The sequence below is a fragment of the Mauremys reevesii genome, linkage group 6 (assembly GCF_016161935.1).
Source record: "Mauremys reevesii isolate NIE-2019 linkage group 6, ASM1616193v1, whole genome shotgun sequence".
Classification (NCBI taxonomy): Eukaryota; Metazoa; Chordata; order Testudines; family Geoemydidae; genus Mauremys; species Mauremys reevesii.
In genome coordinates, this window is record NC_052628.1 from 124,341,870 (window position 1) to 124,367,726 (window position 25,857).

At 46.8% G+C, this 25,857-nt stretch overlaps 1 long non-coding RNA gene across 2 annotated transcripts in view; it reads left to right on the forward strand.

Annotated features, from left to right (window-relative positions):
* The window catches only part of LOC120408733, a 41,245-nt gene extending 15,754 nt beyond the window's left edge, over positions 1-25,491 (forward strand). Inside the window, exons 3-4 of one of the 2 annotated variants that reach the window (XR_005600924.1) lie at positions 11,561-11,652; positions 25,391-25,491. This is a non-coding gene — a long non-coding RNA (uncharacterized LOC120408733). Of the gene's footprint in view, positions 1-11,560; positions 11,653-11,772; positions 11,909-25,390 lie in introns of those variants that run through there. The other variant, XR_005600923.1, reaches the window with a different exon arrangement.
* Positions 25,492-25,857: the final 366 nt, after the last annotated feature.

Genomic DNA, 25,857 nt, shown 5'->3' on the forward strand with positions numbered 1-25,857 from the left:
TGGCTTTTAAGGGTGGAGGTGGAAATGGGAAGACGTTATAAATGGGGTAAGAAAGCTAAGGAGAGTGGTTTCTGTTTGTTTTGAATGTCTAACTGTGTAAGAAGGAACTCTTGAGAATATGATTAAATTGGTAATGTTGATAGATGTGTTTTATTGTATAAGCACCCAGAGCAGTGGATGGAGCAGTTTTTTTTTTTTAAAGTTACTATGTCCTTAAATTAAATAATGTGTTCTGCATGAGGCAACTCTGTAAAAGTACTTGGAAATGTAAGTGTATGCAGAGTGTGGTTGCATGCTTCCTAAGCTTTTTGCGCTGTGCCTCTCGCTTAGATCTAGCTTGATTTTTTAGAACACCCATCACTGTATTATCTAAGCACTTAGGATAGAGTGAGATGGGTAATAAACTGCACTATAAACTTTCTGGTGGAGCTTAAGCTTACAAAGTCCTCAATGATTTGGGACCTGGCTGAGCAAGTCCCCTTCTTTTCATGATAAGAATCTGTAGCTACACTAACAACCTCTGGTTCAAAGGAAGAAGACTGGTGGTGTGCCTGGCTCCCCCCAACTTTAACTGATGGAATCTGATTTTAGTGACCCTCTGACTACAGTGCAAGGCTCCTTTTAATTTTAATTTTGCAAAGGAGATGAGAGGGGTAAGGACTTCCCCCCTTGGGCAATTAGATTTTGGGGATTGAGGTTAGTCTGGATGGGCAAATCGTAGCCTTTTAAGGTGTATTTCCTTGCTAATGCTCATATAATCACTGTCTGAGTTCCTGCACTCATGAAACAGGTACACTTTCCCATGGAAATCTACAGTCTCATCAGCCACAGATTAAGGGACCCTGCGCCATTTGTGGGATTTTGAGAGTTTCCCATAGAACTTAGTTGTGTAGTAGCTAAAACAGTCCAATTTAATTAACTAACCAATATTTGTAAATGTCCTTCTTTGTATCATAGGTAGGGTGACCAGAAAGCAAGTGTGAAAAATCGGGACAGGGGGTGGGGGGTAATAGGTGCCTACATAAGACAAAGCCCCAAATATCGGGACTGTCCCTATAAAATTGGGACATCTGGTCACCCTAATCATAGGCCCTAATCCTGCCATGAATAGAGCTGGATGAAATTTTTTTGAAAGAAATAATTTATTCGCCAAAAAATGCAGTTTCAGTCAACCCAAAACTAGTCACGAATTTGACATGTGTAGTTTCAGCCATTCACAAAATGGCCAGAGGAGATGGTGCAGTTGCTGCCCCAGCTCTCCCTATAATTTTGAGCCCAGTGTTCAGGGTGCTTGCATGGGATGTGGAAGATGCAGGTTCAAATCCTCAGTCTGGCACAAACCCCAGATGGACCCTTTGATTCACCAAGAACTCAGATTTGGTTCAACTCAACCCCAAATCCCCACATCCCCATTTTTTTTGGAAATGCCACAAAAACCAGAAAATCAATTATTCACCCAGCTGTAGCGATGAGTTCCACGTGGCCGGAGCTTTGTGCCTACACAGAGAATGAGGGCCTTGTATTGCTTTTGCGTATTAATATATAAGATCATGGCTTCATCCACAGAAAATAAAGCAATTTCACCCCTCCCACCGGAAGTGTCCTGGATTCTGTCCCAAATTCTGGCTTCATTTAAATCAGTGGCAAAACACCCATTAATGTCAATGGGGGTCAAAATTTCACCCTCTGCCTCTCCTCCCTGATTTACATTGTCCTCATCTATAATTTCCCAGGCCTGGTAGCAATTTATTTTTTGCCTAATGTCTCTCTCTCTCTAAGGCAGAGGGAATACTATGATGGTCTCCCAATGCTCTGATGACAAGATCTGGAGACAATACATTAAAATGAGCCTGCCTAACCAGTTCCTTATGTAGAAAAGGTCTTGTCTCTCTTGTTTTATAGTCCTTCTCTGCTAATACGATTTAGCGTAGCATTTTGTTTGTCTATATGTAGTGTAGCTGTTGGTTTCAGTCCCTTTCCTAGTTGCTATTGGACGGCTGTTCCATTTAGCAGATATTCCCTCAGTTAATTATTTTATCATTTTGACAATGAACTGGATTTGCCATCTGCTGGCCCCAGCATTTCAATAGCCCAAATCCCTTGGAAGCTGGTTACATTGTGTCTAATTATTTGCTCACCCTCCAATTTTTGCGTCATCTGAAAATTCAGAGGTCTCAAGCCAAATCCCTCTCTCAAATTACGCCCGTGTAAATCTGAACTATCTCCACTGAAGCCAGCAGAATTACTTCGGATTTACACAAACGGAACTATGAGCAGAATGTTGCCTAAGTTTTCAACACCCTTCTCCAAGTAATTTATTTTTATAAATAGACCCACATTATGAACAACAGATGTCCTAAATCTGACCCCTGGGGTACTCTGCTCTTAAACCCTTTCCAGCTTGAAAACTTTCCATCTGTCCTCATCTTAAACCATGTTTCTATTCACCACTCCAGTTTTACCTCAGCCATTAGTCTCCATTTAAAGTAAATTCAACATTAATTACGGCTCTCAAGTTAAATCTTGGCGAGTAGTGGATGTTTTCATGTTGCATCTGTGTGTATGTAGTTTTGGGGTTTTTGTTTTTTTTTAAATTATCCTTGTCTGGACATCAGGAAGTGTTTCAATATAACATAATGCTAACACATGTCCGGGGACACTGGTTTACAGCGCTCGCTGGAGTAACCAGTAGAAGTCCTGGAAAGTGATTGGCTGCATGGAGTTTGGCACTTTATACCAGTGTGGAGTGGAAACCAGGCAGAATTGCTGAACAGTTACATAAGCCAGTTGTTTGGCATCCTGAAATCTCCCCCATCTCATTTCAACTCTCCTTCTCACTCCTATTTCCAGCATACTGACAAATCTTATGTCCTGTGGGGGGATTTCTAGATCTAAATTTAGCAGACACCCCCAGAACAGAACACTCACAGATATCATGCTGTACCTAATAGTGATAGATTTATTCTGAGCAGCACTACATATTTTAAAGGGCTTCATCTTGACAACTTGTTTTCTATTGAAACCTACTTCCAAACTCTACAATTTGTTACAATGGCACATTGAAATGTAACTGCTGCAAGTTAACACTAGAACTCCAGCAGGAAAGACGTGGAGTCTAATTGAGCTGCATTGAGTTACTTTGCGTAGGATGGACAGTGCTCTCTACTGAATGAGGCAGGGGCCTGTCGAGGGAAAAATAAATAGCATGTGGTCATACTGCACAAGCGCAATAGGGCTGAATTAAGGTTACATGGACACATGCTTCAGATGTTCCCTGTCTTGAGTGCTTGACTTTAACCTTACCATTCTCTTAGCACTTTGTATGGCATTTCCTAGGTTGTTGGGTTGTTTTTTTTTTAAAATACAAGTTCACTCATGTGCAACTGTAACAACTCTTCCTCCCTGGTTCATCACTCGGGTTTGAACACTAACTTTTAGCACAGATTGCTCCAACTTGAGCTAAAGGACTAATTTTACCAGCCTGCAGTGGTATAAGCAGTTACCTTCTATAGCAGAGGTGGGCAAACTACAGCCCCGGGCCACATCCGGCCCACAGAACCATCCTGCCCGGCCCTTGAGCTCTCAGCCCACGCTCTGGCCCGCTGCTCCTGCTGGGCAACATGGCAGCATGGCTGGCTCTGGCCAGGCGGTGGGGCTGCGAGCTCCTGCTTCTCTGAGCGGCATGGTAAGGGGGGGAGGGGGGAGGCAGAGGTCCTGGGGGGCAGTCAGGGGACAGGGAGCAGGGGGCAGTTGGATGGGGTGGAGGTTCAGGGGGTGGAGGTGGTCAGGGGACAGGGAGCAGGGGGAGTTGGATAGGTGTGGGAGTCCCGGGGGGGCTGTCTGGGGGCAAGGGCATGGATAGGGGTCAGGGCAGTCAGGGGACAGGTAACTGGGGATGGTTGATTGGGGCAGAGGTTCTGGGGTGGGTCTCAGGGGACAGGGAATGGGGTTGGATAGGTGTGGGAGTCCCGGGGGCCTGTCTGGGGCGGGATTATGGTTAGGGGTTGGGGCAGTCAGGACAGGGAGCAGGGGTTGGAGGGGTGGAGCCCTGGGGGTGGTTAGGGGTGGGGGTCCCGGGAGGGGGCAGTCAGGGGACAAGGAGCAGGGGGAGTTGGATGGGTTGGAGGTTCTGAGGGGGGCAGTCAGGGGGTGGGAAGTGGGAGGGGACGGATGGGGGCAGGGCCAGGCTGTTTGGGGAGGCACAGCCTTCCCTACCTGGCCCTCCATACAGTTTCGGAACCCCAGTGTGGCCCTCAGGCCAAAAAGTTTGCCCACCCCTGGTCTATAGACTAGCCTCTACAAGGGGATACAATGAAACAGTGGGTTACATATGCCGGATTTATCCTGTTTTATAGCCAGCCTGCCTAGGTACATAGATATAGCAGGTTTTGCCTGATAGTGTGAGTAAGTGGATAAAACTTGGGTTCTATTCCCACTTGTGCCCAAAGTGACTTTGTGCAGCCTTTGTTACTCCTTTTTGGAACCCGTGTGGGTTAATCCTTTTCACCTTGCTGAATTAGGGGCCTGAGCCCACAGACAATAAAAACAGTTGGAAAGAACACACTGTTATTAACACCCACCATTAGACAAGATATGATTTGAACATGCAAATCTACCTGCCTAGAAGCTCAATGCATTTTCCCCTAGGCCAGAGGTTATTTGGAGCAGTACAGGGATAATCCACTCTTTTGGCTGTGTCCTGTGAAGGTCAGTTATGTGTGGCTGCTTCAGGAGGCTCAGTTGGGCAAGGGAGCATGGCCAGGGCAGATGGAACGTTCAGAGACAGCCTCTAAGGGAACGTCTACTGCAAAATTAAAGGGGGAAAAAAGGCAGCAAGTCTGGGAGCCCGGCTCAGCTGGCACAGGATTACGCTAAATGGCTACAATTACCAGTGTCGATGTTCCTGCTCTGGCTGGAGCTCATAGCAAGAGCCCTGCAAGCCCGAGTCAGTTGAGCCAGGCTCTTAGACTCCCTGCTGCAGGTGTTTTGTTTTCCGTTTCCCTAAAAGGATCTGCTAATGCACAGGTTCAAGTGGCAGTGACCTGCAGCTTATAACTCTGCTGTGTTCAAGTGGATTTTCAGGGAGACAGTAAAAGTTGCCTCTCTTAACCCAGGACTATTTCGTGCCAAATTTCAAACACAGGAGGTGCTATAAATGGAGCAATTGCTTCCCCCGGGCCCACTGGGTTTGCAAGGCAAGGTAAGGTCCCCTGAGTCCTTCTCCCCTCTCCCACCATATACCTTCAGGCCAGAGAGGTTCTAACCTTGCACGTGCTACTTTACCCTGCCTTTCCCAAATGACCACAGACTAGAACCAGCCCCAGCCATGCTTTATATACTGGATATTTGAACCCCCTCTCACCCACCCTATATGGGTCAATACTCCCCCTGCCCACTCTCCCTTGAAGGAGCAGTGACTACAGCGCCTGGCTCTGGACCATATGTCAGTGGTAAGATAACTCCCTCCCTATCTCCCATTATGAGTCTTGTCACCCCTTCCATAGTGCTCTACACCACCCTATTGGGGTACTGGAACAATTTGTATAGTGGAGGTACTGACAGCTATTGAACCAAACTGTAAACCCTGTAGATAATGGAAACCACTTCAATCCAGGGGGTGAGGCAGCACCCTTAGTTCCAGCACCTATGCACCCTATCTTGTCTTGTCCCTATTTACATTACAATCTCTTTAAGCTTTGGATTGACTTTAATTTGATGTCTGTACAGCACCCAGCATAGCTGAATTACTGCTGGGCTGTGACTATTCTGGGCTGGCTATGGCCCCAAAGAGTCATTCTGGCAGCTAAGTATAATTTAGAGCAACCCTGAGTCTGCTCTAACTTATATCAAAGCCTGGACAGCCCCACTCCTCACACACACCTGACTCTAATATAATGTAGCTTGTAACTAATAGATTAATCTATTCTCAGAGCTGGATATTTGAGGCTTAAAGCTGAAATGCAAGGAATGATTTAGTTGATGTTGGTCCTGCTTTGAGCAGGGGGTTGGTCTAGATGACCTCCTGAGGTCTCTTTCAACCCTAATCTTCTATGATTCTATGAAACCTACAGGCTTAGACCTGTAAAATATTTAGCTTAGCCAAATTAGGCTTTAGGATAAATTAGCCAAAGTAAGTTAATAATAAATCTGCCAAGCTTGCATCTGTGTTTGTATGATGATTTTTTGGAAAAGTAACTGCTGAGTTTGGATAGTAATGTCTATAAGAGATCAGTAGACACCACAAAATGACTGCTGGCAGCCGGGGTGAAATGTTAGAGACTTCTTTAAGGTAACAACATGTTACTGTGGTGATAAGGAGACGTAAAAGTTAATAAGCTAAAAGAACTGTCCAAGTGGCTTATCATGCAAACCAGGGCCGGCTCCAGCATTTTTGCCGCCCCAAGCTGTGAAAAGGAAAAAAAAGAGATAAAGCCGCGATCGGCAGCACTTTGTCGGCAGCTCTACCGCACCACTTCATTCTTTGGCGGCAATTCGGTGGCCGGTTCTTCCCTCCGAGAGAGACTGAGGGACCCGCCGCCGAATTGCCGCCGAAGGCCCAGATGTGCCGTCCTTTTCCATTGGTTGCCCCAAGCATCTGTTTCCTGCACTGGTGCCTGGAGCCGGCCCTGATGCGAACAGTCCTCTGATACTAATGAGCTTTGGACATACGCATAATTTACATAAATAGTGCCTGGTGGATGGTTGGAGGTCATCGCTTTCTGGAGGTCATGGTTGCTGGACCTTCAACAGGAGTGCCCTGTCTCTCTCCGCCCCCTGCCCTCGTCCCATGCTCTTTTCTTCAGGATTCCATAGGGATATGTGAGTATGATGGAATTGGAAGTACTGGTGTTGGACACTGGTTTTTTTTCCAGCCATTACAGTCTATATGACAGTTATATTAGTTGGGAGCTTTCTATGTGGTGAAATTTTTAATAAAGGTGCATTGGATTAAATGCAATCATTGTTTCTTGCATTCTCCTCAAGTCTCTAGCAATGATGCTAGCCCACATGGTGGTGATAGCCCTAACGTTTTGAATCCTGGAGTAGCCATGGAGATCAGATTCTTGTCTAATACAAGAGCTTAAAAGGGGTTATTGATATTATTAGACACAATAGCCAATCAAGGCTACACTAAGGAGAGGTGCAAAAGGTTGGTAGAAAGCCATCTTGGCCTCTCACATTTTCTGTGCCAAATGCAATTCAGGACAAACTGATAGTAGCAAGTTTCATCATGCATTGTGTCACTGAGGAGGGAGAAAATAACCAATGTAAGACCCATCTTAATGCCATTGTAAGACCCATCTTAATGCCACTGTGACTGTGTGTATGGAGCAATTCCAGATATGGCTGAGCAGCAGTGCTAGAGGAGAAGAACCAGGCAGAAGAGATGCAGCTTGCTCTCCCAGCAGCGTGTCGGAAGCTGCAGTCTGGCTGTCATCACACTTGCAATGAAACTCCTGTTTTAGATGCACCAGTCATTGCTTGCCTCTCCGAGTGAGAATCATGCATGGTAGTTTGTAAGCCTGGATTTTTAAACAGCATAAATCTGTTTAAATCTGTCCCTGATAGCAAAAGAATCTGTAGCCCAGGAGATGGTGGGACCGGTGGAAAAAAGAGGGAGTAATATGGAGGCGCTAAGAAATTTTCTCCTTTCTGATGCCTGTAGCAGTGCAGTGTATTTTCAAAAAGGCAGCAAGGTACATGTGATGAAATTTGCAAGTGACAATTTTTCAAATAAGCTGGGTGCTACTTGAGAGTAGTGCTTGCATCCTGGAGTATTTTAGGGGGTTGCCTTTTCCTAGAAGGATGAGGGGAAGAAAAAGCAGTGGAACAAATACCCTAAAACATGCAGAACCAGCCACCAAAAGCCTCCTTCAGCCTGATGGTTCTCAGCTTAGTTTAAAAAGTCGTCCCTTGAAAAAGGAGCCAAACCCTTCTGCTGTCACGGTTGCTGGTATGCCCTCCCTGGTTCTTTCCTTCCCAGCTCTATAATGGTTTTCAGAGCCCTGGAGCTTACATTTGTTACTGGCTGGTATCGCTTTATGGCCTGTCGTGGCGTAACTTTGCCCACAACGTTGTGGAGGATGAAGAGCTTTCTCCAGGACCTGATGATCATGATTTATTTGTATAAACCTAGGGCCGCAATCACAAACCAGGGCCCCACTGTGCTAGCACCTGCCGCATTCTGCCCTGCCCTGATGCCCAGCATGCAGGGCCCTCCGCCATTTCCCTACATTTGTATCCCTGAACTATATTATCACCTTTACCCAACCCTAAGCTCTAAAGCCAAGTGCCTCGGGGAAGCAGAAAGGATCAATGAGTACAATTTGTATTTTTTTTCAATACTTGTTCAGCAGAAATAATTGCAGATTCTTGGTTGAATCTTGCCAGCCATCTTTTATGGGCCACTTGATTCAATGGTTAACCCAGAGGTGGTCCCTTCCAGCTTTACATTTTTATGATTCTATGCCATGGTGCTGAGGGAGGAAAAGCTCAGGGCATAAGTCCAGCTCACACCGTCTTTCATCTCTTAAAATGATCTGTCCTGTTGAGACCGTGTTGCATTTCAAAGGAATCTGCCCGCATTTGTGATAAAAGCAGCACCTTCGTTGTTATCAGTCAATTTACTGACATTGTCCAAACATGAAAGGTTTATCATTTTTATGATCATTATAAAGAGTCCTACAGTGAAAGTGTGATAAAGCAACTATTGCCTTGGCAAAGGAGATTGCCTGATAGAGTGAAACGTCCATCTGGGCAGAGGGCTATGGAACCAAAGAGCTGGGGTGAGGATTGGAGGAGTCTGAATTTGACACAGAAAAAAGATCATTTTAAAAGCCCTTACTGCTGCAATGGCCCTTATAAGTGCTGGATTATTGATTAGTAACATTATTCCCTGGGATTACAGTAGCAGCCTTTGACACAGAAACTGTGGGGATCATATCTTTAGATGTTAATCAGTAATCGTAACTTTCATGCCATGCTGCTGTTCCAATGCAAGACAAGGTTCAAGTGTAGCAAATTCCAGTGACGGATCATCTTCAAAGGCCAATTCGCAGTAACCAAGGGGGATTCAATAACAAAGTCATATGACTAGCAACAGCAACTGATTCACTGATTGAAGAGCTTCTGTCAGGGTCACACTTTCTCACCAATGAGATCAATCCAGGACTGAGGTAATCTTGGTTGGAAAATGTCAGGAATGCAATTTGCATAGCTATAGTTTTTTTTATTATAGAACATGCCTGGGCAGGTAAAAAAATAACCTATGGTCCCATAGTGTGTGGGTGTAGTTGAGATGGGAACAGATCAAACCTTCTTGCATTTTGCTGATCCTTATCATGGCCATATCTCAGAGTCCATTTTTATGTCAGGTGCTATTATCTGTAAGATACAGAGGCTAGAAGAACATGGATCAATTTACCAAAAGACAACATCAGATTACTATAAATCAGTTTGTGTTGCTGTGAAAAATGGAAGGAGGTGTGAGGATAGGGAAGAATGTTATCAGATATGTCTGTTTTTAGTTCCAAATGGTATCAACGCTATCAATGGTGTTTAATTCAGGACCTCTTTGAGTTGCCCGTCCTTTATTTTGTTGTATAATGTTTATTTGTTGGCTTCCATATTCCAAACTGCAAATTTGATTTTCCATTCTGTCCAGTATACTTTATTCTGTATCTGAGAAGTGCTGAACTGTGTGTTTCTCTTTACGCATACAAGTTTTTTTTTTAATCTATTGTGACTCTGAATTAACCAAGTACTCCCAAAGTAAACTTCAGTAGAGTTATTCCGGAATTACACCTTTGTAACTGAAAAGTAAAATTTCATCCCATCTCCTCTTTATTACACACACACACACACACACACACACACACACGTACATTCCTATAGAGATTACAACTGATTTGTGTTCTAAAATACCTGGGCTATACAAATTCATCCTGCATCATTCCCAAAATTAGTGCTGATTGTCAGCATTACCCATGAAAAATAATTGCTATTCTTCATTTAAAAAAATACGTTTTGCAAAATATTTTAACTGGAAAATCAAATATAGTTTCTTTTTTCTAAAACAATTTTTCTAAAACAATTACGTAAAATATTTTACGTAACAGTAACTCCAAGGAGGCTTGGAGTTACTGTTACGTAAAAGTTGTAGAAGCCATCTGGAGCCTGCATCCCAAGCAAGGGGAAAAACTGTAGGGAAGTTATGCAGATCAAACTGAATGAGCAAGCATCTTAAACAGGTGATTAAGAGGAAGCAGAAAGCCTACATAGAATGGAAGAGGGGATGGCTCAGTGAGGAAAGCTACCTCCTGGAGGTCAGAAAATGTAGGTATAAAGTGAGAACTGCCAAAAGCCAAGCAGAGTTGGACCTTGCAAAGGGAATTAAAACTAACAGTAAAAGGTTCTATAGCCTTAAAAAAATTGGGGAGGAGGGGGTGATGGTAAAATTGTTAACAAAAAATACTTTAATTTTGTAATTTTGATCAAATGAAATTTTTCCATTAAATTTCTCATTTGGGTTGAAAAGTCATTTTTCATCTAAAAAATAATTTCTACCTGCTCTATTCAAAACCTGTATTTTTCTGACAAGCCTTTAAGTTTTTTGCTTCTCATACATCAAGGGCATCTCTGTAATGACCAGGGTATAAACAAAATGAAGAATGAAGACTAAACCTAGCGAGAGCTAGGCAGCTGTCTCTTTACAAGTTTTACTGACATAATTGTGTTGGTGGGAGATGGGATTGATTTTTTGTGTGTGTGTAATTGACACAGTTGTGCCAGTAAAAGCTGGAGAGTTTATCTATGCTTAAAACACTGCAGTGGCACAGCTTCAGCACTGCAGCTGGAGTGCTTCAGTGAAGACACTACCTACGCCTACAGGAGAGGTTCTGCCATCGGTACAGGTACTCCAACCAGACCTCCCGTTGACCGGGCACTGTCTACACCAGGGATTAGGTCAGTTTAACTGTGTTGCTCAGGGGGTCGGATGTTTCACTCCCCTGAGCTGACATAGTTATACCGACCTAATTTTCTAGTGTAGACCGGGCCTTAGTATAGATGCAGTTATACTGGCTAAGGCATATTATACCAGTATAGCTCTGTTGGCATAATTGCAGTGGCAAAATGCTCAAATAGAGATAAGGCCAGGGACTACTCATCTGTGTCAAATTAAGCATGTGCATAAATGCTTGTGAGAGAGGGGCCTCAGATGGACGTTAGTGTTTTCAAAAGTGGTCAGCATTGGTCTAACTCTGTTGCAATGAAGTCATTTGCCAGTGGACCCACGTCAACAAAGTGCATCTCTCTCTAGCTCTCGCTTAAATAAATCCCATTTTTCTATTATCTGGGAAATTGTTGCATCCCATGTAGGGGCGGATTTTTGATTTTTTGTCTTTATTGGGTGGGGGAAAGATTTGCAAAATTGCGGCGCGTGCAACAGCTTCCTTTGTTCTCAGTGGGAACAGCCGGGCACTGAGTGCTTCATTTAGCTGCCTACGTAGAAGCTGATCTCTTTTGAAAATCTGCCTCTTTGCTTTCATTTTTCTTCCAGTTTTGTTGCAGTCGTGCAGTCTTGAGTCTTAAAGCCAGAGGGAGTCACTAGAACAAGGGGAAGTGCTGCCTGGCAGCTGCAGTGCATTGCAGGTGAGAAGCAGAGAAAATGGTAGCCTCTAATAAATGTGAGAGTAGACAAAGGGGCCCTGTGAGAGAGTGCAGGGCGCAAACAGGGCAGCCCCGCACTCTGATCACTCTAATGTTAATTAGCTCAGCAGTAGGAAGCTGACGGGGGTAACTACCCAAGCAGGCTGCCCAGCTGAGCCAATTACCCCATCAGCCCTGGGCTAATAAGAGGCAGCACAGGAAGGAAGTGCAGGGGGGAAGAGAGGAAGGACCGAGCGACCGACTGACTGACTGACCGACCGACCGACCGACCAACCAGCCCACCAGGGCTAGCTGAGCCTAGCCAGACAGAGGCTCAGAACAGGGAGGCCTCGGTTACCCTCCGGCCCCGGTAAGAGGGCCAAAAGCGAGTTGACTATTGTAAATAGGCTGTTGCACAGGCACTGCTGTGAGATTGGTGGTGGGAACACAAAATAAAAAGACCCAGGGATGGCATAACCAGGGGAGTCTGTACAGTTTTTACAAGGAGAGGGGCAACTCCCGTGACAGGCCTTATTACTACTGACCCATTCCCCTGAGTTAGCCCAGATCCTTCAGTCTGTTGGTTCCAGTGCCCATGCAGCGGCCCAGTGACTTAAATGGGATCCTGCGGGATGCAGAGGTGGGTGCTAGCTGATTGCATTGCAGTGGTGACTCAGTGAACCCCTTCGGTGCAGGTTGCCAACAGTAGACGTCTCGTACCCTGTAAATATAATTGAAATAATCCTTCTGGTAAACAAAGAAGGGTGATGCATGGGAGTGGTTTCATTTTTTTTTAAATGCTTGGGACAGATCCTGAGCTGTTGTAATTCCATGTAGGTCCGTGGACTTCGCTGGAGCTGTGGCCCAGTGTTTCTGATTGGAAAAAAGAGGCTTTATTGCATGTAGCTATCTTGCAACCTGCTGCTCAAGTCTCCTCTGCTTCAGCTCACTGCAGTCACATTACTCACCTAGCACTTCCCCTCTTTTTCAATCCACCCGAGCTATAAGTGGTATCAAAAATAGATCTGAGCTGACCAGCCTTTATTTCTCCTACCACAGCAAGATCAAGGAATAAGAGCAAAGGTTTCCTTTTGATATGAGAGAGAAAGGGGGGAAGAAGAAGAAGAAGAAGAAGAAGAAGAATCTCTGGCATATGTTTTTTTCTTTGTTCTATCTTATGGTTTAGGCTCTGCAATTATCTCATTTTGGATAAACCCATACCTCTTATTGCTGGGGCTGAGGGTCGGGGGGGCGGAATATTCCACTGCTTTTCTAGTCAGCTATTTTCAGTGCTAAAGGCCAGACACTCAGTTCATGTAAATTGATGTAAGATGACTTACACCAGCTGAGGATCTGGGCCTAAAATTTGGACAACTGCAACACAAGTTGTAAGTGCAGATGAAAGAAGATCAGTTGTGCTTACTGCTGTGTATTTCCTAATTTCCTCTCTTGTATTTTACAATCATTTTTGTTCTTTGGTCTTCTATTTTAAGTGATCTCTAATTATGTTCTCAGAACATTCAATCTCTGGTATCTAGGCTTTCATCGACGTGCAAGGAGTATAGCAGTATTATTATCAATGGGGTTTACACACATTAATCCACAACAACCAGAATAATAAAACCTGCATCCTCAGCTGCTGTAAATCAACCAAGTTCCATTGACGTCAAGATGACAGATTTACACTAGCTGAGGATCTGGCTCTAAATCTCTGGTCTACTCTATGTATAATTGCTCCGTCATGATTAGGATATGTAGGCCGCTGTTCTGCAAACACTTATGCTCGTGATTAATTTTAGTCCCATTTTGGGACTGCTCAAGGTAGTAAAATTAAGCATATGCATAAATATATACAGGATGCGTGCCCAGTGGTTCTCAAATGTGGGTTGGGACCGCAAAGTTGGTCGTGACCTCGTTTTAATGGGGTGTCCAGGGCTGGCTTAGACTTGCTGGGGTGCAGGGCCGAAGCCTGAGCCTCACTGCCCAGGGCCCAAGCCTCACCATCGAGGGCCGAAGTCGAAGCCTGAGGACTTTAGCCCTGGGTGGCAGGCAGGGGTGAAAGTAACTCTGGAGACTTACTGGTCCGGAAGCCAGCTCCGGCTCCTGGAAGGGGCAGGGCCTCGGGCAGAAGGGGCAGAGTTGGGGGTCAGCGTCCCCCAGTGAGCCCTTCCATGCTCCCTGGCCCGTGCCACCCGGGACTCCAGCAGTGATTTAAAGGGCCCGGGGCTCTGGCTGCTGTCATGGTCGGGCCCTTTTAAATTGCCGGCCCTGGGGCAGCTGCTCCCTTTGCCCCCCTACCCCCCTCGTCGGCGGCAGAGGGGGGCAAAAGAGGCAACAACATTAAAGCAGGGTCCTTTGCTGCTGCGGCACTTTAAAGTCAGCTGGGTATGGGCTGGTACTGGCAGCCACTTTGGCCCATACCAGCTCACTTTCACCCCTGGTGGCAGGACTCAGGTTATAGGCCTCTTGCCTGGGGCCGAAGCCCTCCCTGGGTGGTGGAGCTCGGGTGGGTTCAGGCTTCAGTCCCCCATCCTGGGGTTGTGTAGTAGTTTTTGTTGTCGGAAGGAGGTCGCGGTGCAATGAAGTTTGAGAACTCCTGGTTTAGAATAAACACAAATAGTTTCTGAACCTTTGGAAATAATTTACTTTAATGATATGTATGAAATTCCAATACGTTAGCCAGATCGTCTTTGGCTATTTGGTTTCATGGTTTAGCTATTGTTCTAGTTCAATGATTTTTGGATTAAATCTAATGATGTGTTATGACCAAATGGGCCATGTGTTATCCCTAACTGGTAGAAATCAGCATACGGGCAGGGAAGGTCAATGTCACATGCCCAGTTACAGTAGCTGAGGATCAGGCCCATTGTGAGCAATCTGAGGCCTTGTCTACACTGGCAAGTTTCTGCGCAGTGAAGCAGCTCTGAGCACTGTAACTCCTGAGGTGTACATACTGCCAAGCCACTTAGTGCGCAGAAACTGCACAGATGCAGTGCTCTAAAAAACCACCTCGATGAGAGGTGTAGCACTTTCTGTGCCGGGGGTACAGCACTACACAGGGCCGGCTCCAGACCCCAGCACGCCAAGTGCGCGCTTGGGGCGGCATTTTGCCGGGAGGGCGGCAGGCGGCTCCGGCGGACCTCCCGCAGGCATGACTGTGGAGGGTCCGCTGGTCCCGCAGCTCCGGCGGACCTCCCGCAGGCATGACTGTGGAGGGTCCGCTGGTCCCGCAGCTCCGGTGGACCTTCCGCAGATGTGCCTGCGGAGGGGCCACTGGTCCCACTGCTTCGGTGGAGCATCTGCAGGCGTGCCTGCGGGAGGTCCACCAGAGCCGTGGGACCAGCGGCCCCTCCGCAGGCACGTCTGCAAGAGGTCCCCTGGAGCCGCGGGACCGGCGACCACCAGAGCGCCCCACATGGCGTGCCACCCTGCTTGGGGCGGCAGAATTCCTAGAGCCACCCCTGGCACTGCAGTGCCAGTGTAGACACCGTGGTGATTACAGCACTGCGATTGGCCTCCAGGAGGTGTCCCACAATGCCTGTTCTCACCTCTCTGGCCATCAGTTTGAACTCTACTGCCCTGCCCTCAGGTGACCAACCGTCAGCCCCACCCCATACATTCCTTTGCAAATTTGAAAATCCCCTTCCTGTTTGCTCGGTGGCACATGCAGTGGCCTCAGCGCATCTTTCCAGGTGGCCATGCCTGCCCCATGCACCAGGCGATCCCCTGCTTGGAGCAATGCCAAGCTGCTGGACCTCATCAGCATTTGGGGAGAGGAGGCTGTGCAGTCCCAGCTATGCTCTAGCCATAGGAATGATGATGCCTATGGACAGGTTTCACAATGCATGATAGAAAGGGGCCATGACCGGCACACATTGCTGTTCAGGGTCAAAGTGAAGGAGCTGCGGAGCGCCTACCACAAGGCGCGAGAGGCAAACCGCCGCTCCGGTGCTGCGCCCATGAGCTGCCGGTTCTACAAAGAGCTGGACCCGATACTCGGTGGCAACCCCACCTCCATTGTGAAGGCCCCTGTGGATACTTCGTTGGCTCATGTGTCAGTTGAGAGTGGACCGAGCCAGGAGGAGGCAATCTTGGATGAAGAGGAGGAGGAGGACCCAGAGGCAGAGGATGACTCGAAGGCCAGAGATGCATGCAGCAGTCAGAGCTTGGCAAAGTGCAAACAGGGGAGGAGGCCCCTGGTAAGTGGATCTGATTTTGGGAATTGCTGAAGCGAGTTGTTGGGGGCAGGAGGGTTGCAGAAAGCAGGCTTGTCTCCCATCCCATGCCTAGTTTGAGCAGCAGAACAGGCTGTTGATTGACTCCCTCACTTCATGGGAATCTCCCTCAGAGATCTCCAGGAAACTCTTGTGGAGATACTGGGCAATCCGCTGCCACAGGTTCCTCGGTAGAGCTGCTTTGTTTCTTGCCTCATTAATGGTAACTTTCCCATGCTGCTTTGCTGTCACGGGTCGGGGGAGGAGGGACCATAGCTGCACACAGGATAGCCGCATAGGGGCTGGAGTGGAAGCCGCAGGCTTGGAGAAGACCCTTCCTTGATTCCCTGCTCACCCTCAGCAGCGAGATAACTTCCAGAATGATCACATCCTGTGGGGATAGGAATGATTATCAGGCCCCCCCTACAGTGCTGGCTCTCCCCAAGAGCCATGTGCCGAGTGTACAGCAGGGTCTGGGAAGCCTAATTTCCCCTGCCCCTGCAGCTACTCACCGTTTTGGGGGCCTTATGGCTCATGTGTACTTGCCTGGGGTCAGCCAGTTAGTGACAGGTGTGTGAGTACTGGCTGTGCTTTAAAGCACTAAATCAGTGTAGTCTGTGTTACAAACAATCCTGCTTCTGTAAAATGTTGCATTTAAACTTCACAGAGATGACCTTGGGAGCCCAGCCTCCCACTTTGTTATTGACAGCAGAACAGCTGCACAGAATTAGAAAGTGACCAAGAAGAACTAAGGAGGACTTTCCCAGTGAGGGTATGATGCACTCCGCTGTCGAGAAACAGGACTTGAAGGAGTGGCGGGAGAGCGAGAAGATGAACCGAAAGGAGAACATGGCACACCAGAATGAAGCCACAGAGCGGCTCTTAAATGTTATGGAGCACCAAGCGGACACGCTCCAGGCGATACTAGCTCTTCAAACCGAGCAGCTCCACACCCACCCTCCCCTGCAGCCGCTGTCGCAAAACTCTTTCCCATGCGCTCTTTCCCCCACCCCCAACACATTCTTATCCACCTCCTGGCTCTTCCTTCAGCATTCCACTCCTCCCTCCTCACAGTCCAGCAGTGTGGACTCCCACTACCCGCTGCACTCAACACCCATCCCTCTGCAGTTTGGCCCTGCTGAAGTACAGCACCTGCTGCATCATACTCCAAAGGAGAAGGTTGGGTATGATCCCTGGACATATACAAATCTGTAGCCATCCCGGGACCCCTCCTCCTCTTGAGACCTTCCCTTCGCCCAGCTCCATCCCCCTCCCTGCTGATGAATTTTTTCATTTGATTCTCTTCTCCAGTTGTTGTCTTTTAATAAAAGAATTGTGTTGGTTTGAAAGCAATCTTTATTCTATTAAGTGAAAGCAAAAAGAGCCCTGCAAAGTGACATACAATTATGTTAAGGCCCCTTCTTGCATCATATGCACCAATCACCTCCTAGCATTACAAGCACCGCAATCCTGAGCATAGCAACAAATATTAGAGGCTTTCTGATCCTTATGGCCCCACGCTGTGCCCCTCTAATAGCCCTGGTGTCTGGCTGTTCAGTCTCAGCCTCCAGGCGCTGAGCCTCTGCAGTCTAGCCCTGAATGAAGCTTTCACCCTTTCCTTTACAAATATGATGGCGCGTACAGCACATGGCTATAAGCATAGGACTATTGTCATCGGCCATGTCAATCTTCCAATACCGGCATCGCCAGCGGGCTTTTAACTGGCCAAATGCAAACTCAACATTCATTCTGCACTGCTCAGCCTGTTGTTGAACTGCTCCTTGCTACTGCCAAGTTGCCCTGTGTATGGCTTCATAAGCCACGGCATTAAGGGGTAGGCAGGGTCTCCCAGGATCACAATGGGCATTTTGACTTCCCCTACAGTGATCTTCTAGTCCAGGAAGAAAGTCCTCACTTGCAGCTCCTTGAACAGGCCAGTGTTCTGAAAGATGCGTGTGTCATGCACCTTTCCAGACCAGGCTGCGTTAATGTCTGTGAAACGCTCACAGTGATCCACAAGCGCCTGGAGAACCATTGAGAAATATCCCTTGTGATTAATGTACTCAGTGGCTAGGTGATCTGGTGCCAGAATTGGAATGTGTGTGCCATCTATCGCCCTTCTGCAGTTAGGGAAGCCCATTTGTGCAAAGTCATCCACAGTGTCATGCATGTTGCCCAGAGTCATGGTATTTTGGAGCAGAATGCAATTAATGGCCCTGCACACTTCCATCAACACATCGACTTTCCCACTCCGAACTGGTTAGCGACCGATCGGTATCAGTATCAGGGCTTCTGCGCTGGCCCATATGCAGCTTGCCTGTGTGCAGCAATGGTCCCTCTGCCCCTCAGAGCACAGTGGTGCAGACATGTTAGCCTGACTGGGACAAGGAGCACTGTAGCTCTCCCAAGGAACCTGCACAAGCAGATACCCCAGCTTCTGCATGAGACCTTTGAAGAGATCACTGAGGCTGATTACCGTGATATGAGAGAGCACATCAATGCCCTATTCCACATCTAGGCATTCACACTGCCCTGACCCTCCTCGCCCCAAGAGCCCGCACCGAACAACTTCCTTCCCAAAATAAAAGCCCCTTACCAGGCACCTCCTCTGGTGTTTGTCCTTCCCCAAGCACCAGCCACTGTGACTGGCTACCTTCCTCCTGGCTTGAGAATAGCTCCTGGCTGCATGCATCTAGGGATGCCGGGGTGTCTCCCTCCTCCTCAGCACCCTCACTCCCGCTTTCCTCCTCCTCCTCCTCCTGCCTTGTTGAACTGGGCTCTGAAGTGTCCATGGTGGTACTCAGAGTGGAGGTGGGGTCGCCCCCCAGTATTGCGTCCAGCTCTTTGTAGAAACGGCAGGTCGCGGGGGCAGCACTGGAGCGGTTGTTTGCCTCGCCGGCTTTGCGGTTGGCATTCCACCGCTCCTTCACTTTAACCCTGCACTGCAGTGTGCTCGGTCATGGCCCCTTTCCATCATGTCCCTTGATATCTGCCTGAAGGTATCATAATTCCTACAGCTGGAGCACAGCTGGGACTGGACAGCTTCCTCCCCGCAAACACTGATGAGGTCCAGCATCTCGCCATTGCTCCATACTGGGGATTGCCTGGCGCGTGGAGGCATGGTCACCTGGAGAGATGCACTGAGAGCACTCCACACCTGGCTGAGCAAACAGGAAGGGGAATTTCAAAATTCCCAGAGAATTTAAAGGACGGGTCTGAGAGTTGGTCACCTGAGGGCAGGGCAGTAGAGTTCAAACTGACGACCAGAGTGGCTAGAACAGGCATTGTGGGACACTTCTGGAGGCCAATCAGAGCACATTGACAGACCAGGGCATCCACACTGGTGCTGTGGCGCTCCAGCAGGGGTGCAGCAAACGTTATACCTCTCATCAAGGTGGAGTACCAGGGACACTCCAGCCGCAGAGTCCAGGCGCTCTACGTGCCTTGCCAGTGTGGACACCTCAGGAGTTAGGGTGCCCGGGGCTGCTTTAATGCGCTCCAACTCACAAGTGTAGCCAAGGCCCTAAGGAATAACTCCACTGCCACGCGTGACGTGTTGGTCAGAGTGAGCAGCATACTGGTCAGCAGTGCGGGGTCCATTCCTGCAGCCTGAAAAGGCAGGGCGCGCAGTACACAAACCGTTGAAAGATGGTGCCAAATGTGGACGGAAGCACAGGGATTGCTGGGATGTGAAGCAATGCATCACGGGGCATTGGGACTGGACCCAGGATGCCCCGTGACCCCCCCTCTTAGCGGCAAAAGAGAAAGAGGTGCTCTGTGGGATACTGCCCAGAATGCACCGCTCTGAATAGAGCTGCAAGTGCCACAAGTGTGAACACGCTATTGTGCAGGCAGCTGACAGTGTGAACACACAACAGCGGTTTCCTTCGGCGCTCTCTGAGCGGCACTGTAACTGCCGGTGCTGTAACTTTGCCAGTGTAGACATACCCTGAGATTTAGAGAGTGTGATGGAAGGTAGCTCAATCTAATTAGTACCTACTAAAACTCCAGTCAAGACAAAGCAAATGTACTTTAGAATGTGCTAAATTGAGCTTCAACTCCAGCAGTTTAACACATTCCAAAGTACAATTTTTTTGTCTTGACTAGAGTTTTAGAAGGTGCTAATTAGACTGCGTTAGCTAATGCAATTTTACTTCACGCCATTAAATCCTAATCTAGACAAAACCTAATCATGCAGTCAGATGGGAAACAGTTTTCATTCAAGAGTTAGTTGATGGTGGGTAGGGCGGAGGACTGTGGGAACGTTTAAATGTTGATCTCTCTACATTTGATGATAACATGGGGGAAAGTCCAAAAGCTGTTAATCTTTGACATTAAACCAATCAAATGCATGTCAGATGGCTGACAAAGCATGTGGGTAAGTTTCTCAAACACAACAACATAGACTCATAGACTCATAGACTTTAAGGTCAGAAGGGACCATTATGATCATCTAGTCTGACCTCCTGCACAATGCAGGCATGAATGATTTTGCCAGAGATGAATGTGTTTTCTTAGTGATCTACATTAACATGAGTGGCGTGTGGCTTTAGCTGGCCTCACAAGGAGTTGGGTGAACAGAAGTGCAGTGTCACTGGAAAATATTCCTGTGATTCTATGATCTCCTTGCACAAATTAGACTGAACATGAATCAGGACAAGTCTCTGCCTAGATGTGTTTTGGGGTAATCATTCCACGATAATTGTTTTATGAGAACAGAGGAAGTCTTTGGATATTTTCCCTGTGCCATGGTTGATGATTATCTCCTGAGGTTGGGATACACCATTTAAGTTGGGGAAAGGGACCTATTTTGAGTGGAACCAGGGCATTTCCTAGTAAGTGGAACCAGGGCATTTCCCAAGATCTATAGGGGAATGCTTCCTTGCTCTGATAAAGTTCTCTATTGCTGGTGTAGATGCTGTCTGTTATCTGCATGATATTGCCACAGCATCAATAGATTAAACCACAGTGATTCTAATACTAAATATTTCTTATTTACTATCAAGAGAAAACTGTCAGAGTAGCTTTGTCACGTACTTGGATTGTTCCAAAAATAACAGAACTCTCTAGACATTTCTGAAATGTCTCAAATTAATAGCCTACAGTAAAGCCTGTGGATGTCATTTAATTTTTAGCCCTGCTGTATGGTGCTTTCTGCAGGCTTCCTTTATAAACTATCCTATAATTCCGTCAATATAATATCTTAGTTCTCCATGGGTAGCAATTAACCTTTATTCAACAAGCTCATTTATCACATTAGGTTGCACATGAAAGATGTTGAAGTCCTACCGAATATGCTCTGATGTCAGATATTTCTGAATCTGAATGAGGCTAGACAGCTGCAAACGGGAATAAAGAGTTTGCTAAGCTGTCATTAGCAATTAGGAGATCGCTCATCACCTGCTACTCCATCAACAGGCAATATCAGCCAAATATTAGATTTAGGAACACCAGTAGGAACAATTCCAAATATTGGAGAAGGGAATGCCCCCCCTTCCTCTTTCCTTTTTCTCGAGATCCTACCACACGTGCAACAGCACTTCCTGTCCATTTTAGGAGCCCATAGTTATAAATACTGGTTCCCAACCCCTGTTCTGCAGACCTAGAGTCTGGTCCTTCATAGGTCTTCCTTAATTGTGTGACTGCACCTAAGCAACCTGCATCCCCATCCCATACTGGCTGTCGTGGGAGATTTGGAATCCACCACATTCAGTTAGTCTCCCCTTCACTGAGGTAGCTTTGCGTACTGCCCTCACATTGGTGCAGCCATCTGCAGAAGGCTCACTCCAGAATAGGAGATGCTCTGGTAGCAACCATTGGTGGAATGGCTCCTACATCACCCTCCCTTCCTGCAGTTGGCATAAGAAGCATGAGTAGAGGAAAAGGGTGTGCCCAGAGCCTTCTTATTCTATTTGTGTTCATATCCTGTGCCCATCACCATGGTATCCCAGGGACTCAGCAATTTCTGGGGCTGTTGGCAGCTGGTATAAATTAGAGCAGCCTTCTCTTGCAGCAATACCTTAAATCCCCTTGGAAGCTGAAACGGGGGCAGAACTCAACCTTCCAACAGCAGTATGCCACAGGGAGAGAGGCAGACTGTCAAACTGGCAGGCCTCAAGCCAATTTAGGCTTTATAGCATCTTAAACTCCACCAAGAAACCCACAGGTAGCCTGTGCAGATCCCAGAGCACTGGCGTCAGGTGCTCATGATGAGAGACTCCACTTTACTAGGGGGTAGTTAAATTCTGCACCAGCTGAAGGGAGCTGAGGGTTGCATTGCAGTGGTCCATTCTAGAAGTGACAAAACTTTCCGGGGAGGCGCATGGGCCTATCTAAGCAGTCATCTGCAGGCTCGGGGCTCAGAACTGTCATACAATTGCCCTGTGCTGGGGAATAGGCAAGAAATAGCCCTGAATATGCCCAAGCAAGATTGGGCCTATAGTGACTAACAAGTGAGGCAAAAGTTTGATATTCTGCACTGGAACAATATGCGGCTTCAACATGGACCTTCATCTGATTGCAATGTGGGTCTGACTCAGTGCAACATTTCCAGGCCAGGAGTTGAAGCCCTCACTTTTTAAATTAAGCCCGTCTTTTTTAAAAGGCGAGAGAGGTGTAATTTGTTTTATTAATTTCCCCAATAAAATGTACAGTACTTTTAAGCTGATTGAGTGCCATGTCTCTCTTTGGCAAACAGTGTCTGCATCTCTCCCAGATCTATTCACATGCTTCACCTCTGTCTGAAATGCATACCAGGGCTGCACTGAGATACCAGATCACTGAAACTGTCTGCCAGCTAGAACTTTGGTTTTAAACTCTTCATAAATATTAAAAATAGAACATTTTCTTATAGTAGCCAGTGGTATTTTGGACAGCCCAGTTTCAGATGATGCGCTCGATGGGGCATAATGATAACCCATAGATACCCACACTTTTAAATCAACACACTGTAAACTTAACAGAAACTATACAAATCATGATAGAAAATGAAACTTTTTGTAACTAAAAGCTGTTGGATTTTTTAATTATTCCTAGAACTCATTTCTGACTCATTTTATAGATGTTTACAAAACTGTTAAATGTAATTCTTCTTTTAAAATAGTATTTTATATCTAACTAAAGTAGATGGAGAAAAAGTAGCAAGAAAAATCTGCTGCGTCAGAACAGGAAAAAGGATTTAAAAAAGTTAATGTACTAAAGCCAGAAGAAAGTTAGACTTTATGGGGCAGTGCAAGGACACTGAGCAATCAGTGTGGAAAGCACCTTGGTTTATCAGCAGTACCTAAAAATGTGATTACAATGTGTTACTGTAGAAGTGAGTGGGATTTTCTAAAGTGTTCACGGTTGGCCTAACTCCGCTCCTACTGAAGCCATTGGGAGCTTTACCACTGGCTTCAAAGGGAACAGAGTTAGGTCAGGGGGAGTTTTACCATAGATTTCGGTGTGAGCAGGGCTAGGCCAATTTTGAGGACTGTGAAAACGACTCTTTGCAGCTGCAACATCAGCTCAGCCATCTGTCCAACAAAAGTCAACTCCTGTAGCCAAATGCCTCCACTACTTGCAAAAAAAGATCATTTTCTACTTGGCCTCCATGTCCTTGGCAAGGCCTTTAGACCAATGGCTCTCAACCTTTCCAAACTAGGAGCCTGATTTGTCTTGCATACCCCACAAGTTCCACCGCACTTAAGAACTACTTGCTTACAAAATCAGACATAAAAGTACGAAAGTGTCACAGCACACTAGTACTGACAAATGCGGATTTACTCATTTTTACAATATAATTATAAAATAAAATCAATGGTAATATAAATGCTGTACTTACGTTTCAGTGTATAGTATATAGAGCAGTATAAACGAGTCACTGTCTGTATGAAATTTTAATTTGTACTGACTTTGCTAGTGCATTTATGTATCCTGTTGTAAAACTAGGCAAATATCTAGATGAGTTGATGTACCCCCTGGAAGACATCTGGGTACCCCCAGGAGCACATGTACCCATGGTTAAGAACCACCTGCAGGGCTAGGGTTTGGGGTATCCCTGAGGAGCAGCTCACAGACTTGCCATCCTCCTGGGGGTCATCACTCCCCCATTCTTGGCCTGTTAGTCCAGCTCAGGTGGCCCATCTTACTGCTGTAACTGCTGCTGTTCAGCAGCAACTCATTTGTAGTTTTCACCTCTTCTGTAGCATTTCCAAACCAAAAAACAACCCCCTGGTCTTGCTAATTACAGGTGCCATGACTCTATCAATGTGCTCTGAGAGGAGCATCAGCTGCAAAGAAAAACAAAACTCCAAGGGACGTTCAGTCTTCAACGGGGGGAGGGGGCAACATGCCCCTATAGACCTCAGCTCTTTGGATGCAACATCTCACTCTGGTCCAATGCAGCTTTAATGCCCTGAATCCCAGTAAACCAATCCCCTGGTTTAATGGAAGGTGGGGCACGCCCCTCAGGAATGCACTGTCTGCAGCCCAGCTCCCATGGAGCTCCAGGCTTTGGTCCTGCCAGACTCCTAAGCTCTGCAGCTCCACTGTCAGGGAGCTGAGGAGCAATGCAGGAGCTTTCTCGATCTGTGTGGCGTAGGAGCTCCTTGAGACTGAGGCGCCAATGTACCTGGACCCCTGAATTTACCTGGGTTTTGGAGGCCCACAAGACACTCCTAAAGTTAAGACTTACCTGTATAACCAACTAAACAATACAGAACATGATGAGAACAGTCAGAGGCTTGGGGAAAGTCTGGGACTGAGGGAAACATCTTCAAAAGCACCCAGGTAACTTAAAATTTTAACCTGGTTGCTTTACAGAGGCAATGAATGAGAAGGGACATGACAGAGGTGTAAAAAAAAATGATTGGCACAGAGGTAGGGTGAATAGAAGGTCCTGATTTACATTTTCATCACACAAGAACAAGGGAACAGTCCACAGAAATTGAAAGGCAAATTAAAACATGACACAAACTAATCCTTTTTCACACAATACATAATTAACCAGTGAAACTCACTGCCCCGTGATATCATGCAGGCCAAGACCATAGCAGGATTCACAAAAGAATTGGACATTTAGGCCTGGTCTACACTGGGGAGGGGAATCGATCTAAGTTATGCAACTTCAGCTACATGAATAACATAGCTGAAGTTGACGTACTTAGATCTACTTACTGCGGCGTCTTCACTTTGGTAAGTCACCGGCTGACACTCTCCCCGTCGACCCCGCCTATGCCTATCGCCCTGGTGGAGTACCGGTGTCAACGGAAGAGCACTTGGCAGTCGATTTATCATGTCTAGAGTAGACACGATAAATCAACCCCCTCTGGATTGATTGCTGCCTGTCGATCCAGCGGGTAATGTAGACAAGCCCTTAGATGGATAATGAGAACTTTCACAGTTGTAGTAACTAGGATAAATTTTTTCAATAAGGCATATAAACTCATAGGCGTGAGGGCACTAGCCAGTTTCTGGCTGATGGGTTAGGAAGAAACTTCCCCCAACGACCAGTTATTCTATAACTGCCCTTTCATGGTTTCTTTCAGGTTCCTCTGAAGCAGCTGGCACAGGTCACTGTGGGAGAGAGAATATTTGAGTAGATGGACCATGAGTCTGATCTGCTCAGACAATTCCTATGACATAAATGTAAGTGATGAAAGTTTCCAACTTCTGTGCTACACCAACTCCATGTCTAACTCCACTTGTTTGTCCTAAAAAGAAATATCCAGCTCCCCAAACTGGTCTGAACTGGGATGCAGAAAATGTCTCTCTTACCCACTGGGATGTGTCAGATAATGACCTCCACTCCCCTGAGTCTACACTGTTGCCCCGCTGTGGAGCAGAAAATGCTGGCCCTGCTGACTTCTCTCTGCCCAGTGGCTGCCTTGTATGAGGGTCTTACATCTAAGTAATGAGAGGAAAAGGTTGCTGAGAGGAGAAAGGGGAAGGTGCCCTGACAGCCACCTCACCAGCCATTACTTCCCATTGTGGACCAGATTGTCCTGATCTCGTG